Source organism: Ambystoma mexicanum, chromosome 5q, assembly GCF_040938575.1.
Source record: "Ambystoma mexicanum isolate Mex_15411 chromosome 5q, UKY_AmexF1_1, whole genome shotgun sequence".
Classification (NCBI taxonomy): domain Eukaryota; kingdom Metazoa; phylum Chordata; class Amphibia; order Caudata; family Ambystomatidae; genus Ambystoma; species Ambystoma mexicanum.
The window spans coordinates 1,063,590,888-1,063,605,080 of NC_090933.1; positions in this window are offsets into that span (position 1 = coordinate 1,063,590,888).

The window sequence follows — 14,193 nt, forward strand, 5'->3', positions numbered from 1 at the left end:
GGCAAAACTGTGTAGATCCTTAGCCTATTTAACTAAAACAAATATTTTAAATAATTCCCTTTGGCATAACACTATGGGGTGATTTTTGTAAAAATTGACAAAGCTCACTTCCCAGTGTGCGCTGAAAAACTATAGCCTATAATTTAACTGGGTAATCTTTTTGTCCTGCTGACCCCGACTTAAGGAAGAGGTGTGTCTTTGTTCTTAAATCAGTCCAATCCTTTTGTCAAACTTTTCCCAACACAGGCCTTTCAATGGAGGGGGCGCTGAAATCCCAAATTCTGCAATCATCTTAATTTTTCTGTCAGACTTCCCCAGCCCACACCAAAGTGGGGATCTGAAAAACAAACTGCTAAATCACCATGTGTTTATTTTAAAGCAAAATTGTTGGTGAAATAATAATTGTCATATGCCTTTGCCCAAATTTGTATAACTAAACTGCTAGCTTTTAAGCGCACCGGAAAATCAGAATTGTACAGCATTGCATTAGTAATTGTTTGTGTTCACTGATCAGCGGTAATTATTTCTTGAATTGAAATTTAGATAAAATACCGTGATTTTTGTATTTCCGCAATTAATTTGTGTAACAAGAAGTTGATTGTGAGCCGCAAAGAAGGTGGCGGGTGTAGTCTGTGCGATTTTTCTTAACATCTAATTCAAATAAACATAAATATATTTCCTGTACACCGGCCTGGTTCTTGGCTCATTGGTAGATCAGGGGGAGAGATTGAAGGGGTATTAGATGAATTGGAGGTAGGGCTGAATTGTAATGCACACCTGGTTCCCACGGGGGCGCTGGTCTAGTCTGGATTGCTGTGGCCTCTTCTAGCGTGATGCGCAGGACCCGGAACACCGATTGGACAGGACCTCCAAATCGTGCTTGCCTGGCCCGTAGGAATATCCTTCTGCAGATGAGAAAGGGGATTAACAGTCTGCAGAATAGTGTGCTAGCTCCCCGTTTTCCCCCTTTGTTCCTCTCTAACTTTCTCCAAACCCCGGTTTAAGCTCACCTTATGGTTTGGAAGGATGAACTCTCCATCCTGCTTCTGGTGCAGGGGTGCGCGTTCGTCCAGTTACTTCACTGGTTTTCAGAATGGCGCTGGCAAAATCCACTTGACTTTCCTGAGCGATGCGCCGTAAGTATGAAAGTTCAAAGTTCAAGTGAGGCCCCCTTTATGTTGTCTTTCTAACCTGTGATCTGTCCTTTATTTCAGGTGCAGAATGAAGGCGATGCGTCGAGGGGTTAAACTGCCGAGGTGAGTAGTGATGAGGGCGATCCCTCTAAATGTCCTTATCATTCCCCAGAAATGTCTCTTGTCCTTTCCCCATAGGGGCCGGGGTACGGTACCTGCCAACGGGGCGGCGCCGACCCGAAATGTGGAAGAAAAGCCGGTAAGTATTATGGCTGTTAATCAGGCTTTCCTTCTGTGTTCCTTCTGCTCACCTTTTGTTTCTTCCTCTCTTCCCTAGGTGCAGAGATGTGGCGTCCAATGCTGACAGCCGCGATGGAGCCGGGAGATGTCTCGAGGACAGGTGAGTGAAGCGTGGCGCTGCAGCGAGCAACGCAATGCTTTTAAATTGAAGTCTTTCTTCAGGGATGCTGGCGAGAAGGTTCCGGATGCAGGTAAGAAGTTTGAAATAGTCCTTGGTTTTCACCTTTCTCTTCTCTACCTTCCTTGCAGGTCTTCCAGGTTCGAGGCGGGCGTGGCTGGAGTCCAGGAGCAGGAGCAGACACGGTGAGCGTTAAGCTGCAGGAAGCAGAACAACGCGAAGCATGAGCTGCTGTCTGGGCGTGGCTTAAATAGCCTCCAAAGAAGTCCCAGGTATGTATCCTTCCCCAACTAGGTATGTATCCTTCCCTGGCCACGCCCGAGTGAAAAAATAATCCCTATGAAAAAATAGTCCCTTTCAGGTCTCAGGGAGGCCTGAAGCGTGCAGCATGGTCTGCATCAGGTAAGTGCACAAAACACCTCCCTTTATGAGCCTGGCGCCTATGGCGCCAGGACTGATGTCCAACATGAGCCTGGCACCAAAGGTGCCAGGACTGAGTCCAAAGAGCCCCTATAAGGGGCCGCTGGGCTTTTACCCGAGGGCATGATGCCTGCTTCCGGGGGTGCTGGGCCTGGCCTGGTGCTCCGGGGGTAGGCATCATGACAGCACTCCCCCCCAAGGCCCCTCCCAAGGTCGTTCCTTCTGGAGGTTTCGGTTTGTTTGGGAAATTCCGATGGAACCTTTTTACCAGCCGAGGTGCATGTACGAGATCACTGGGTTCCCAAGACCTTTCCTGAGGCCCGTACCCTTTCCAATCAATTAGATAGAAAAGTTTTGATTTTGACATCTTAGAATCCAAAATGTTCTTCACCTCGAATTCAGGCTCCCCATCTATCTGAATCGGTTCTGGTGGCTTTGTTAATCTGGTTCCTGGGTGCACTGGTTTCAAAAGTGACACATGAAAAACGGGGTGAATCCGCATGTTAGCTGGTAGATCGAGCTTGACTGCCACTGGGTTGATTATAGCTTTGATCGAGTAAGGGCCTAAATACCTTGGATTAAAAGTTCGAGGCCCCTTGAGTGATAGGTGTTTGGTAGCCAACCATACTTGATCCCCTATTTGGTATGGAGGCGCCTCTCTTTGATGCAGATCCGCATTATATTTGTATTTCCCTTTCGCATGTTGCAAATGTGCAGTTGCATCCTTGAAGGCTTGAGTAATCGTAGAATGCAAATGGTCCACTGCGGGCATTTCAAGGCTCAGAGGGTGATGTCCATATAGGGTATAAAAGGGGCTCTGACCAGTTCCAGAGTGTATCGAGTTATTGTATGCATATTCAGCCACCCATAAAATGTCCTTCCAATTACCCTCCGATTGGTGCAACATACATCGTAGATATTGTTCAAGGGTCTGGCTCGTTCTCTCCGTCTGACCATCGGTCTGTAGGTGGTGGCTGGTCGAGAGTCTTACATCGATTTGTGCCAGTTGACAACACTTTTTCCAAAAATGAGAAATAAACTGGCTTCCCCGATCGGAGACTAGTATGGACGGGAATCCATGCAAACGGATGATATTTTCGAGGAATTCCTTGGCAAGAACAAAGGCTGAAGGTAATCCTTTCAACGGAATAAAGTGGGCCATTTTGGAAAATAAAATCTAGTGACAGGGTGTGCCAAGGTGCTGGTTGAATGTCTAAGGGCTGAAGAAGACCGGCGGGTCTTGTCTTTTGACCTTTGTTTTGGGCACAAACCCCACAGGACATCACGAAAGATTTAATATCCTTTCGCCAGGAAGGCCACCAGAATTGTCGTTTAACCTTTTCTTCTGTTTTGGCAATGCCAGGATGTCCTTCCATCAGGGTATCATGATGACGGGAAATAACCAGTTCTTGTAATTCCTTTTCTGGCAAAAAGAAGCGTCCATGGAAGTAAGGTAAGCCATCCTTGACTGAAAAGTTAGACCCCCTTTTGATCCAATCCTGCAAGGCTGAAGAGTCCAGGAATTGTTTCACTCGTGCTTGAATGTCTTCAAGGGTTTGTAAAGTGGTTATCCCAAAAATTCTTTGTTCGGGAATTATCGGCACAGGTTCTGAGTTTGTGTCGATTTCTTCCATTCCAATTTGGGATAGAGCATCCGCCTTACCATTCTTATAGCCAGGGCGGTAGGTGATTACAAAATCGAACTCAGCAAAGAACAAAGCCCATCGGAGCTGTCGAGACGATTGAGCCTTGGCAGTTTTTAAATATTGTAAATTTCGGTGATCAGTGATCACGGTGATGGTATGCCGGGCGCCGAGGAGATAATGCCGCCAAGCCTTAAAGGTGGACTGAATGGCTAATAGTTCCTTATCGGTGATCGCATAATTTATCTCCGGCGGCGAGAACTTTCTGGACCAAAATGCTACGGGGTGCAGTTGGTTGGTTTCAGGGTCTCTCTGAGACAAGACAGCTCCCATGGCTAAGCTGGATGTGTCGGTTTCGACTATATATGGGAGATCGGGACGCGGGTGCTTCAAAATAGGTGCGGACGTGAACTTAGCTTTCAACTCCTGAAAGGCCTGTTCGGCTTCCTCGGTCCATTCAAAACGTTTATTTTTTCGCAAGAGTGCAGTGATGGGTTGCACCACACGTGAAAACTCCGGGATAAACCTGCGATAAAAGTTGGCAAAACCAAGCATGCTTTGGACACCTTTCAACGAACTAGGTGATGGCCATTTGAGGATGGCATCCACTTTCCGTGAATCCATTCGGACCCCTTTAGGTGTCAGGATGAATCTGAGAAACTCAACCTCGGTGGTATGGAAAACACATTTTTCCAGCTTGGCAAACACTTTGTGCTGGCGCAGTTTCTCTAGGACGGCCCCGACATGCTTTCTGTGATCAGATTCCGAAGAGGAGTACACAAGAATGTCATCGATATACACGACAACACAGACATCGATGAGTTCCCGAAGGACATCGTTCATGAAGAATTGGAAGGCTGCAGGCGTGTTGCACAACCCGAAAGGCATCACCTGGTATTCGAATAGTCCATATTTTGTACGGAAGGCCGTTTTCCATTCGTCGCCTTCTTTTACTCGTACCAGATGATAAGCCCCCCGGAGATCTAACTTGGTGTATACGCAAGCGTCCTTCACCTGGTCAAGGAGTTCAGGGATCAGAGGCAGAGGGTAACGATTTTTAACAGTTATCTGGTTCAATGCGCGGTAATCGATACAAGTTCTAAGGTCGCCTTCTTTCTTAGGCACGAAGAACAAAGCTGAGGATGCCCGGGGACTTTGACGGGCGAATGAAACCATTGGCGAGGTATTGATCTAAATATTGTCTCAAATGCAGATTCTCTGGTTCAGTAAGGGCGTAAATCCTGCTACAAGGGGGTTGTGCACCGGGCACCAGATCGATTTGGCAATCGTACGATATGTGGGGAGGTAACGTGTTGGCCTGTTCCTTTTGGAAGACGTCCTGAAAGTCTTGGTACTCTGGAGGTAGTTGCACGGGGACAGAGGTTACTGATGCTAGATTAATCTTTGGATTTTCTGGGTAGCAGGTTTGTGCACAATCCGGGAAGGTTATTCTCTTCGCTCGCCAATCAATTCGAGGATTATGTGTCTCTAACCAACGGATTCCGAGAATAAGCTGAAACTGTGGAGCCTTGATTACATCAAACACAACTGCCTCCCGATGGCCATCCGGACCTACAAGTGTCACCTCAGCTGTGGAATGCGTTACCGGTCCAGAGGCAATTTCGGTTCCATCTACTGTGGTGATGACATCTTTGTTGGTTTTAGGACGCAGAGGGAGGTTTATCCTAGAGACCAATTCTCGATCCACATAGTTTCCTATAGCCCCGCTATCGATGTATGCCTTTATAGCATGCAACCGTTTAGGCTGTTCCGGATCTACGAGGACCATTGGCACAATGAAATGCGAGGTCTGAGAGTTCGTTTTCAAGCTCGGCAAGCGGACCCCTACGCTTGCCTGGCGTGGTCGTTTCCTGATACAGAGTTTCCATGGATTTTATCAGCGGCTCCTACCACCTTCTTGGGCGGCTTAACCGGGCAATCTCGTAGAAAGTGTCCAGAGGACCCACAATAAAGGCATAATTGCATCTGTCGTCTTCTTTCCCGTTCTTTTTGAGTTAGGTGTCCTTTAACCCCTCCGATTTGCATAGGCTCTGAGGCATCAGCCCCCTTGGGGTTAGCGTGGGTCTTGGCCAACACCCGGGTTTCAAACTTGGACCGATCTGCTTTTCTGTTTTGCAGCCTGTGATCCAATTGGACCACTAAGTCTATATATTCAGTGCATTCTTGGGGCGGATTTACAACTTGTGCCAGGACGTCTTTAAGTTCTCCGCGTAGACCTCGATAGAATAACGTGATTCTTTTATCCTCTGGCCAACCAGTTACCACAATTAGTCTATTGAAGGTTGCAATGTAGGATAGAAGGTCTTGATTGCCCTGTCGCAGAGATAGAAGTTCGTCATCCAGGGCCTGTCCCTGGGAGTGTCGAGCAAATAACCTTTCCATGCTTGTTTGAAATCCTTGAAAATCACGAAGAATCGGGTCATTTTGAGTTACCAGTGGGACTGACCAATCGGCAGCACAGCCGCTGAGATATGACAACACAAAGGCTACCTTGGTCTGATCATTAGGGAAGGCCCCAGGTCTGCATAGGAAGTGCAAACGACACTGATTCATGAATACGGCAAATCGTTTGGGGTCCCAGCAAAGCGTTCAGGTGGGGCCAGCGGCATGTTTCCAGGTAGATTAATCTGCACCGGGTTACTGGAAACCACAGGAGCGGGGTTCCCCCCGGAACCGGATAAAGGAGTTTGTCCAGCTTGACCTTGCAAAAGCTGTCTAGCCAGGTCATCAGCTCTATCCTTTATTACAATCACTTCCCTCCTGAGGGCACTAGTCTCTTGACGAGCGGCGTGTAATTCGGCCAGTAATTCCCCCAGTAATTGGGCCAACTGGTCAGTTTCGGAAGTTTCCATAGCGCCTGGGTGGGAATTTGTAGGAAGGCTTCGCGTTCTGTAACGTACACCTGGTTCCCACAGGGGCACTGGTCTAGTCTGGATTGCTGTGGCCTCTTCTAGCGTGATGCGCAGGACCCGGAACACCGATTGGACAGGGCCTCCAAATCATGCTTGCCTGGCCCGTAGGAATATCCTTCTGCAGATGAGAAAGGGGATTAAAAGTCTGCAGAATAGTGTGCTAGCTCCCCCCTTTCCCCCTTTGTTCCTCTCTAACTTTCTCCAAACCCCGGTTTAAGCTCACCTTATGGTTTGGAAGGATGAACTCTCCATCCTGCTTCTGGTGCAGGGGCGCGCGTTCGTCCAGTTACTTCACTGGTTTTCAGAATGGCGCTGGCAAAATCCACTTGACTTTCCTGAGTGATGCGCCATAAGTATGAAAGTTCAAAGTTCAAGTGAGGCCCCCTTTATGTTGTCTTTCTAACCTGTGATCTGTCCTTTATTTCAGGTGCAGAATGAAGGCGTTGTTCAAGGGGTTAAACTGCCGAGGTGAGTAGTGATGAGGGCGATCCCTCTAAATGTCCTTATCATTCCCCAGAAATGTCTCTTGTCCTTTCCCCATAGGGGCCGGGGTACGGTACTTGCCAACGGGGCGGTGCCGATCCGAAATGTGGAAGAAAAGCTGGTAAGTATTATGTCTGTTAATCAGGCTTTCCTTCTGTGTTCCTTCTGCTCACCTTTTGTTTCTTCCTCTCTCCTCTAGGTGCAGAGATGTGGCGTCCGATGCTGACAGCCGCGATGGAGCCGGGAGATGTCTCGAGGACAGGTGAGTGAAGCGTGGCGCTGCAGCGAGCAACGCAATGCTTTTAAATGGAAGTCTTTCTTCAGGGATGCTGGCGAGAAGATTCCGGATGCAGGTAAGAAGTTTGAAATAGTCCTAGGTTTTCACCTTTCTCTTCTCTTCCTTCCTTGCAGGTCTTCCAGGTTCGAGGCGGGCGTGGCTGGAGTCCAGGAGCAGGAGCAGACACGGTGAGCGTTAAGCTGCAGGAAGCAGAACAACGCGAAGCATGAGCTGCTGTCTGGGCGTGGCTTAAATAGCCTCCAAAGAAGTCCAAGGTATGTATCCTTTCCCAACTAGGTATGTATCCTTCCCTGGCCACGCCCGAGTGAAAAAATAGTCCCTATGAAAAAATAGTCCCTTTCAGGTCTCAGGGAGGCCTGAAGCATGCAGCATGGTCTGCATCAGGTAAGTGCACAAAACACCTCCCTTTATGAGCCTGGCGCCTATGGCGCCAGGACTGATGTCCAACATGAGCCTGGCACCAAAGGCGCCAGGACTGAGTCCAAAGATCCCCTATAAGGGGCCGCTGGGCTTTTACCCGAGGGCATGATGCCTGCTTCCGGGGGTGCTGGGCCTGGCCTGGTGCTCCGGGGGTAGGCATCATGACATGAATAAAATAATCCATTAAACAGTTTGTTGCGTGACACCTTGAGTAGGGATGGAAGGAACTACATGTGTCTCAATAAACCGTTACAAGCGCTTTATAAGCACTATGGGCCTCATTACGACCCTGGCGCTCCCGTAATGAAGGGGGCCGGTACGGGACCGGCCCCCTTCATTACGGGAGCGCCTATTACAAGTTTCCCTCTGCGGGACCCGGATCAGACGTCTGGTAAAACCAGACGTCTTTTCCGGGTCCTGCGAGGGGAAGAGGGAGGTAACAACGGGACACTTGTAATGTGCCCGTTGTTACCTCCCTCCCCATTCCCATTGAGCCCTATGGGGGCTAAAATGGGAATGGGGAATGGTTCCTGCAAGGAGGAATTACCGGGTCCTCCTATGTTGGAATGACTCGGTAAATCCCCATTGCAGGAACCCGGTAATGGAGCCCGGTTTGGAGGCAGCCATGGTGCTAATAGCACCATGGCTGCCTCCAAACTCGTAATGAAGCCCTATGTGTGTCCTTGACTCATATCCTGTTAAAAAAACAGGCATTGGCAAAGCCAACAGTTTTGCCATGTGATTGCAAATATTAGGAATGTTTTTCAGGCACTGGTATTAGATACCCAGGTACTGGCACCAGTTTGTAGGTTCTACTATCAATGTTTATACCACTATGGCGGTGCCTGGCAAGTGTCTTTCTCATGCCTACACAAAAGCCCAAACATATGGCATTGCCAATGCTTGTTAGGATTTGCAGCTATTATTTATGACTATTTCCCTTTTCCCTTTTGCATCTCTTATGTGAGGGCCAGGCTAACATTTGTATTTGTTTTCTGAGTTAAACCGTTTTACTATCTGGTAAACGTGAGCATGTCAAAAAGGTGTTAACTAAGTACATTTGTCAATGGGAACAAATCCTTGCAGCAGAGCTTTGCAGTTGCACCATGTTAGGTGTGAGCCGCTAATCGAGTCCTGCATTTGATCTTGGTTAACTAACTTACTGTAGTTTGCCTTTTGTTATTATTAATCCAGGACAACAACTACCTGAGTGCATAAATAACTAGGTGTTGTGGCCTTAAGGGACGACAGGATGCTGTAGTGAGTTCTAACCGACTTTATTAAATGGCAACCGGTGTGGACCCTTATATGTCCAAGCTCAAATCAACCACTTACTTACAGTTCAGTTCAGGACTTCCCCAGTTGAATCACTGTGGGAAGTGTGTGCACTATGATGGCACGCTGTAAGCTTCTAGGGCCCCCATGTAGCCTCCTGTGGCTGTGGTGTTACACCCTAGAAGCTGTGCTGTACGGCTGCTGCAAGTTCTCACTTTCTCAGCTCCTCATCAGGAGCAGCGCTGTGGTGCGACCGCTTCATCTGGCGGCTGCCAGCTCTCCGAAGCGGGAACGTTTTCCCGCGGAGCGTGGGCTCGCAAGATCACGTTATGTGCGATCTCTCGAGAACACGCTCCCGCGATCGTGTGATGTCCCCACACTAGGCCTTGATAGGTTACACTCCACAGACCCGGGACAAGTTTAATTCTGGCCTACAATTGTCATCCATGTGACCTGGCAGGACAGTAAAACAGTGATGCTGAAGACATGGGGCCAATTGACAAATCTGACATCTGTGTAGTACCGATTGCTCTGTAGGGCACAGATTAAGCACTGCGTAAATTGCCACGGGTGAAGTTGTTTTCTGTACGTTAAATATACAGTGCTGAATTGTGTTCTTCTTGAAGCAGGGTCAGCTTGCTACAGCACTGCTCCACACCTTTCCTTTATCTATGATCTCCTCCCTCTGAGGGAGAGTTGTATGGCGGTCAAAATAAACTATTTCACTTCCACCCGCTTCAGAGGAAGGGTTATGGCAGTGTGTATGCCAGTGCCACTCTCAGCCTCCCCCTACCAGCTGCAGGATGGAAATGATGGCGTGCCTGCCCCCACATGTATATGGCAAGTCGTTTCTGATTTTTGAGCATCCAGTGTGATCGTCTTATCCTGTCTGGACAATGACCTGTCCCGGGCTCCCCCTCCTTCTCTTCTCCCTGCTCCTCCTCTGTTGCATCAGTCAACGCTCTCCTGCAGCTCTTGCTGCCTGGATCCGTCTATTGATATCAGGATCTCATGCACATGTGGATCCAATGCTCCGATGTCCAGCATGTCGATCTGTGGCATGATTCAACATTCTCTGTCCCTGTAATACCCTTTGCATGTGATGCGCTGCATCTGTACATCGATTGGTCCCCCTTCTGTGTCCACTATCTATGACATCAACTGGGAATATGTGAAACAGGCCCTGAACATTCTGGGGCAGATTCTTTCAATTAAAAAAAAAACACATATCTAATGAGTGCAACTGTGGAAATAAAATGCTCTTACGCTAACGCGGATCTCATTATAACCTCAATCCAAAACATTTCCAAAAAAAGGACTTTGCACAAGTCAGTTTAATAATGTGTGCAAATTGTTTGCAAACAAGTGTGCACCCAATGCACATCTGACAAGATGCGATTGTTTCTAATGCATATGGCGGATGGTCACATTTTAAGTGCAAAAACTCGTGCATCACATCCGAGGCAGCGAACAACTGTGTACAACTACCTTCAAAAGCACAAGTTGAGCAAAATGTCCCACAGCACACCTGTGGGCTCATTTTCCAAGTCCCCAGAGCATGAATAAAGATGCTAAATTTACACCTAAAGGTGTTACGCTTGTTTTGCCACCTGTTGTCAAGCTCTGCAGCATTTTTTGTGGTTTTTGAAGATTGGGGGTGAGGGGGTGGGTGGGGGGCTGAATGAGAGTGTGACGTTGTCTGGAGGCTCATTTCCCCTCGACAAGCTTTCGGTTTGCCTGATGGAATTGCAGCATGCATCCAACATTGTGGAGTTAACTGACGCTGAGATTTTGTAGGTGCTGGGGACTCCTGACATTTGCAGGGGTGAAACCAGTGAGAGACTTGCAGACCCTTTAGTTCACCCACGTCTAATCTGGGGGATGAGGGGGGCTAACCATACTTTCGTGGGTGGCACGATAGCTCTAACCTCGGTTCAGGGGTGGGCGGGGTCTTTTCTGGTGGTCAGTCCACTTCTTCTCTTGCTAGAGATCTGAGGCCACAGAGCAGTTCGGATCCAGCATGGACAGACGCACTGCTAATGCAGACAATTCCCTAAGGGCAGTGAAAGATTTTTTTTTTGTTGGGAGGGGTCAGGGCCCCAGAATCAGGTCCCATTGAATATGGGAATTCCCTTCTAAAGGTGGGCTCAGCCAAAGACAAAGGTGCAACACTGGCTGCATCATTGAACATTTGTTAGAGTGATGCAGCAACAAACCCAAAATCCTTGAGAATGGAATCATGGTCTGCTCAGGCTAATCTGACGCAAAGAGAGACAATTGAAATCTTGTCTTGCTCTTCGTCTTTGGCGGGCCTAGCCTTTTCTTCAAGAACTTGGAAAGAACCTATTCTAATATTGAATTCTACTGAATTTAAAGCGCAATTCTCTACACTGGCTTCTTTGACAACATGCTTGGTGCCTTTTGTTTAAACTTTATGAGTCCATGAATGGACATTATAAATATCATTCAACTTACTAGCCCTCATTAATTCAAAATTGATCTTCATGTAGAATTTCATCACCTCCTTACAGTCGAGAGTGGATCAAGAGGCAGAGTGTTCCAACCGCTTACAGCAAAACCTCTAAAATGCACTTAAGTTGGAACAAGAGTTGAAAAAGCACATAATGGACTCTTTGTTGGACCTCCTTCAATTTAAGGCCTCCATTCAGGTAAAGAAGTCCAGAAGGTCCTCACTCTGCCCGGTGGAACGTCTCGCGACCCTACCTGTAGCAAGTGCTAAGCTGCCCATGCAAGAACAGCGGCCTCCAGGTGGTGAGCAAGATGTGCTAAACGTTGGTCAGGAAGTCTCTAAGGATCCTGCCATTGAGGATGCAATTTATACTCAAGTGCCCTCTGTCCCACAGGTCCTGGTGAATGAGAAAGTGGATGAAGTCTACCCAAAACCTAGGGAGACCCTGGACTTTGGGCGAAAAGAGGAGGCGTTGACCTTACTTTCCCTCAAGGAATCACAACATTTTTAATGCAATGTTTCTTTCCCTATTTTCCAAAAGAGGAAAAAGCGAAAACAGATGGAAGGCCCTTTAGCGAGTGGCAACCGGGCTGATAACCTGAAACCTAAGGCAATAAACAAGCCCAAGAGAAGTCTAAATGGCATGTGGGCCTTTTTAAGGAATCTGAACAAGCCCTCCCCACCAGCTTCCGTGGGTACCAAAGTGCCATTGGCAAGGGTGAGGGAGCAGAAAAAGGCCCTGGAGGAAGCCCCAGATACGGGAAAGGTGGTGCCTTAAAGGGATTTCTTTGTAAATTTAAGGGAGGAGGAGGACCCCCACTTGTCTATTTGGATGACCTAGGACAACTATAGCATCAAAGAGGACCTGAGCTCTCCTCGAGAAGGTGTGATTCTCTTGAGAGATGCAGATTCCAGCTCTGTTTGTTTTGCCTTAAATACGGATAGACTAGGAAAGAAATGTCAGACTCTAGAGGATAGTAGGAAGTAAATTATCCAGAAAAGGCAGTCCTGTCTGGCTTTGCCTTTGGGGAAAGGGGATGTATCGCGGAAGGGTGCAGGTCCTACGGGAGAAGTGCCCTGGGAAGCACATTTGATTAAGTTCCTCAAAGTCGAAAAACAGAGGAAAAGGTCCGGCGATGCTCCAGAGGAGAATAGTCTCCCCCCTAAATTGAGATTGGACAGACTGTTTTCTCTAAAAGATGGTTTGATCTTAAATAGGGCAAATGTAATGAAGCTTCTTCATCATATTCCTGACTTTCACTTTATCCGTTCTGAGAACGTAAAAATTGTTGACTTTCTAACCGAAGAACGGACAGATTCAGTCATCCTACACTTAAAGTCAAGTTCAATCAAAATAGCGCTTCTCAAATTAGCACACCAGCTGCTTGCTTGGGGCTTTGATTTGACGGATTACCCTCTATCTGAAAGTACGTCTTTCCAATGGTGGCACCCACCAAAGAAGGCTAAAACCATTCAAGCAGCAACAAATAAAATGCTTTCTAAAGGATTTACAAGTATGATGGGTGTAAGAAAAAGATAGTGCTCAGTAGAGAGACCCATTAACTCGGCATTCAAATGGGAGGGTCCACTCAAGATTGCAATTCAAAGCCAGAGATATGGAGAGAGAAAGATCTCCCTCATACCAAGGGAGGAGAAGTCAGTAGCAAGAAATAATCAAAAAGGAAAAGGGAATGCCCTTGCTGAGAACTAACCACAAGCTCAAGGACTGTCCATCGGTTTTTGGAACACCAGAGGATTCTTCCATCTGACAAGAAATAAAGACATTACTGCAGGAGTTTTAGACATACTTTGATTACAGGAAACCTGGCTGTCAATTACACCTGTTTACAATGGTTATAGTGCTTATATTAATCCTGCCTTAGGGGGTCAGAAAGGCAGGCCTTCAGCAGGCCTACTAATACTGGTTACAAATGGTAGAAATCTATGCGTCTTGACTCTAAATGCCCTACTAGATTTGTACAGACCATTAATTTGAGGGTGGGTGGTTCGCCTCAACACTCCTCCACTTCTTTACTCCTTCTAAATATCTAGTGGAACCCGAAGGGAATTCATTCAGCTAGACTCCTGCAATCCGTCTGCAATATTCTTATTGACGGATTCCGCAGCAAGTTCTCAATTGATGGCATCTGTGTGGGTGGCGATTTAAACTTACCTAGCCTGGTTAGAGGAGGTCTTAGCTAGAATAAAGTAGCGGGAGACAGAGGAACTGCTAAAAAGAGGGTGGTAAATTGGTTGGATTTAACGGAGACCTGTGGCCTATCGGTGGTCAAGGCCTTCGAAGATGATGTCAATTATCCGCCAACCACCTGGTCTAATGGTGTCTTCTCTTCTACACTAGACTATGGGCCTCATTAATAGTCCGGCGGTAACCGAGGCAGTAAAACCGCCTGGTTACCGCCGGACTCGTATTACCATTCCGCCTCCATGATTCCCGGAATTACCAGGGCACTACAACCCCGGTTTTCCAGGAATCACGGAGGCGAATGGTGTAAATCCCCATTCCCCTTGAGTCCTGTGGGACTCAATGGGAATGGGGATCATGGAAACACCGGCAGCATCTCGCGCTGCCGGTGTTTCCTCGCCCGCCTGCAGGCAGGCGGTGTTAAACCCGCCAGGTCAAACCTGGCGGGAACAACACCTCCCGCCTACAGGAGTCGCGATCAGGCTGTCCGGAAACAA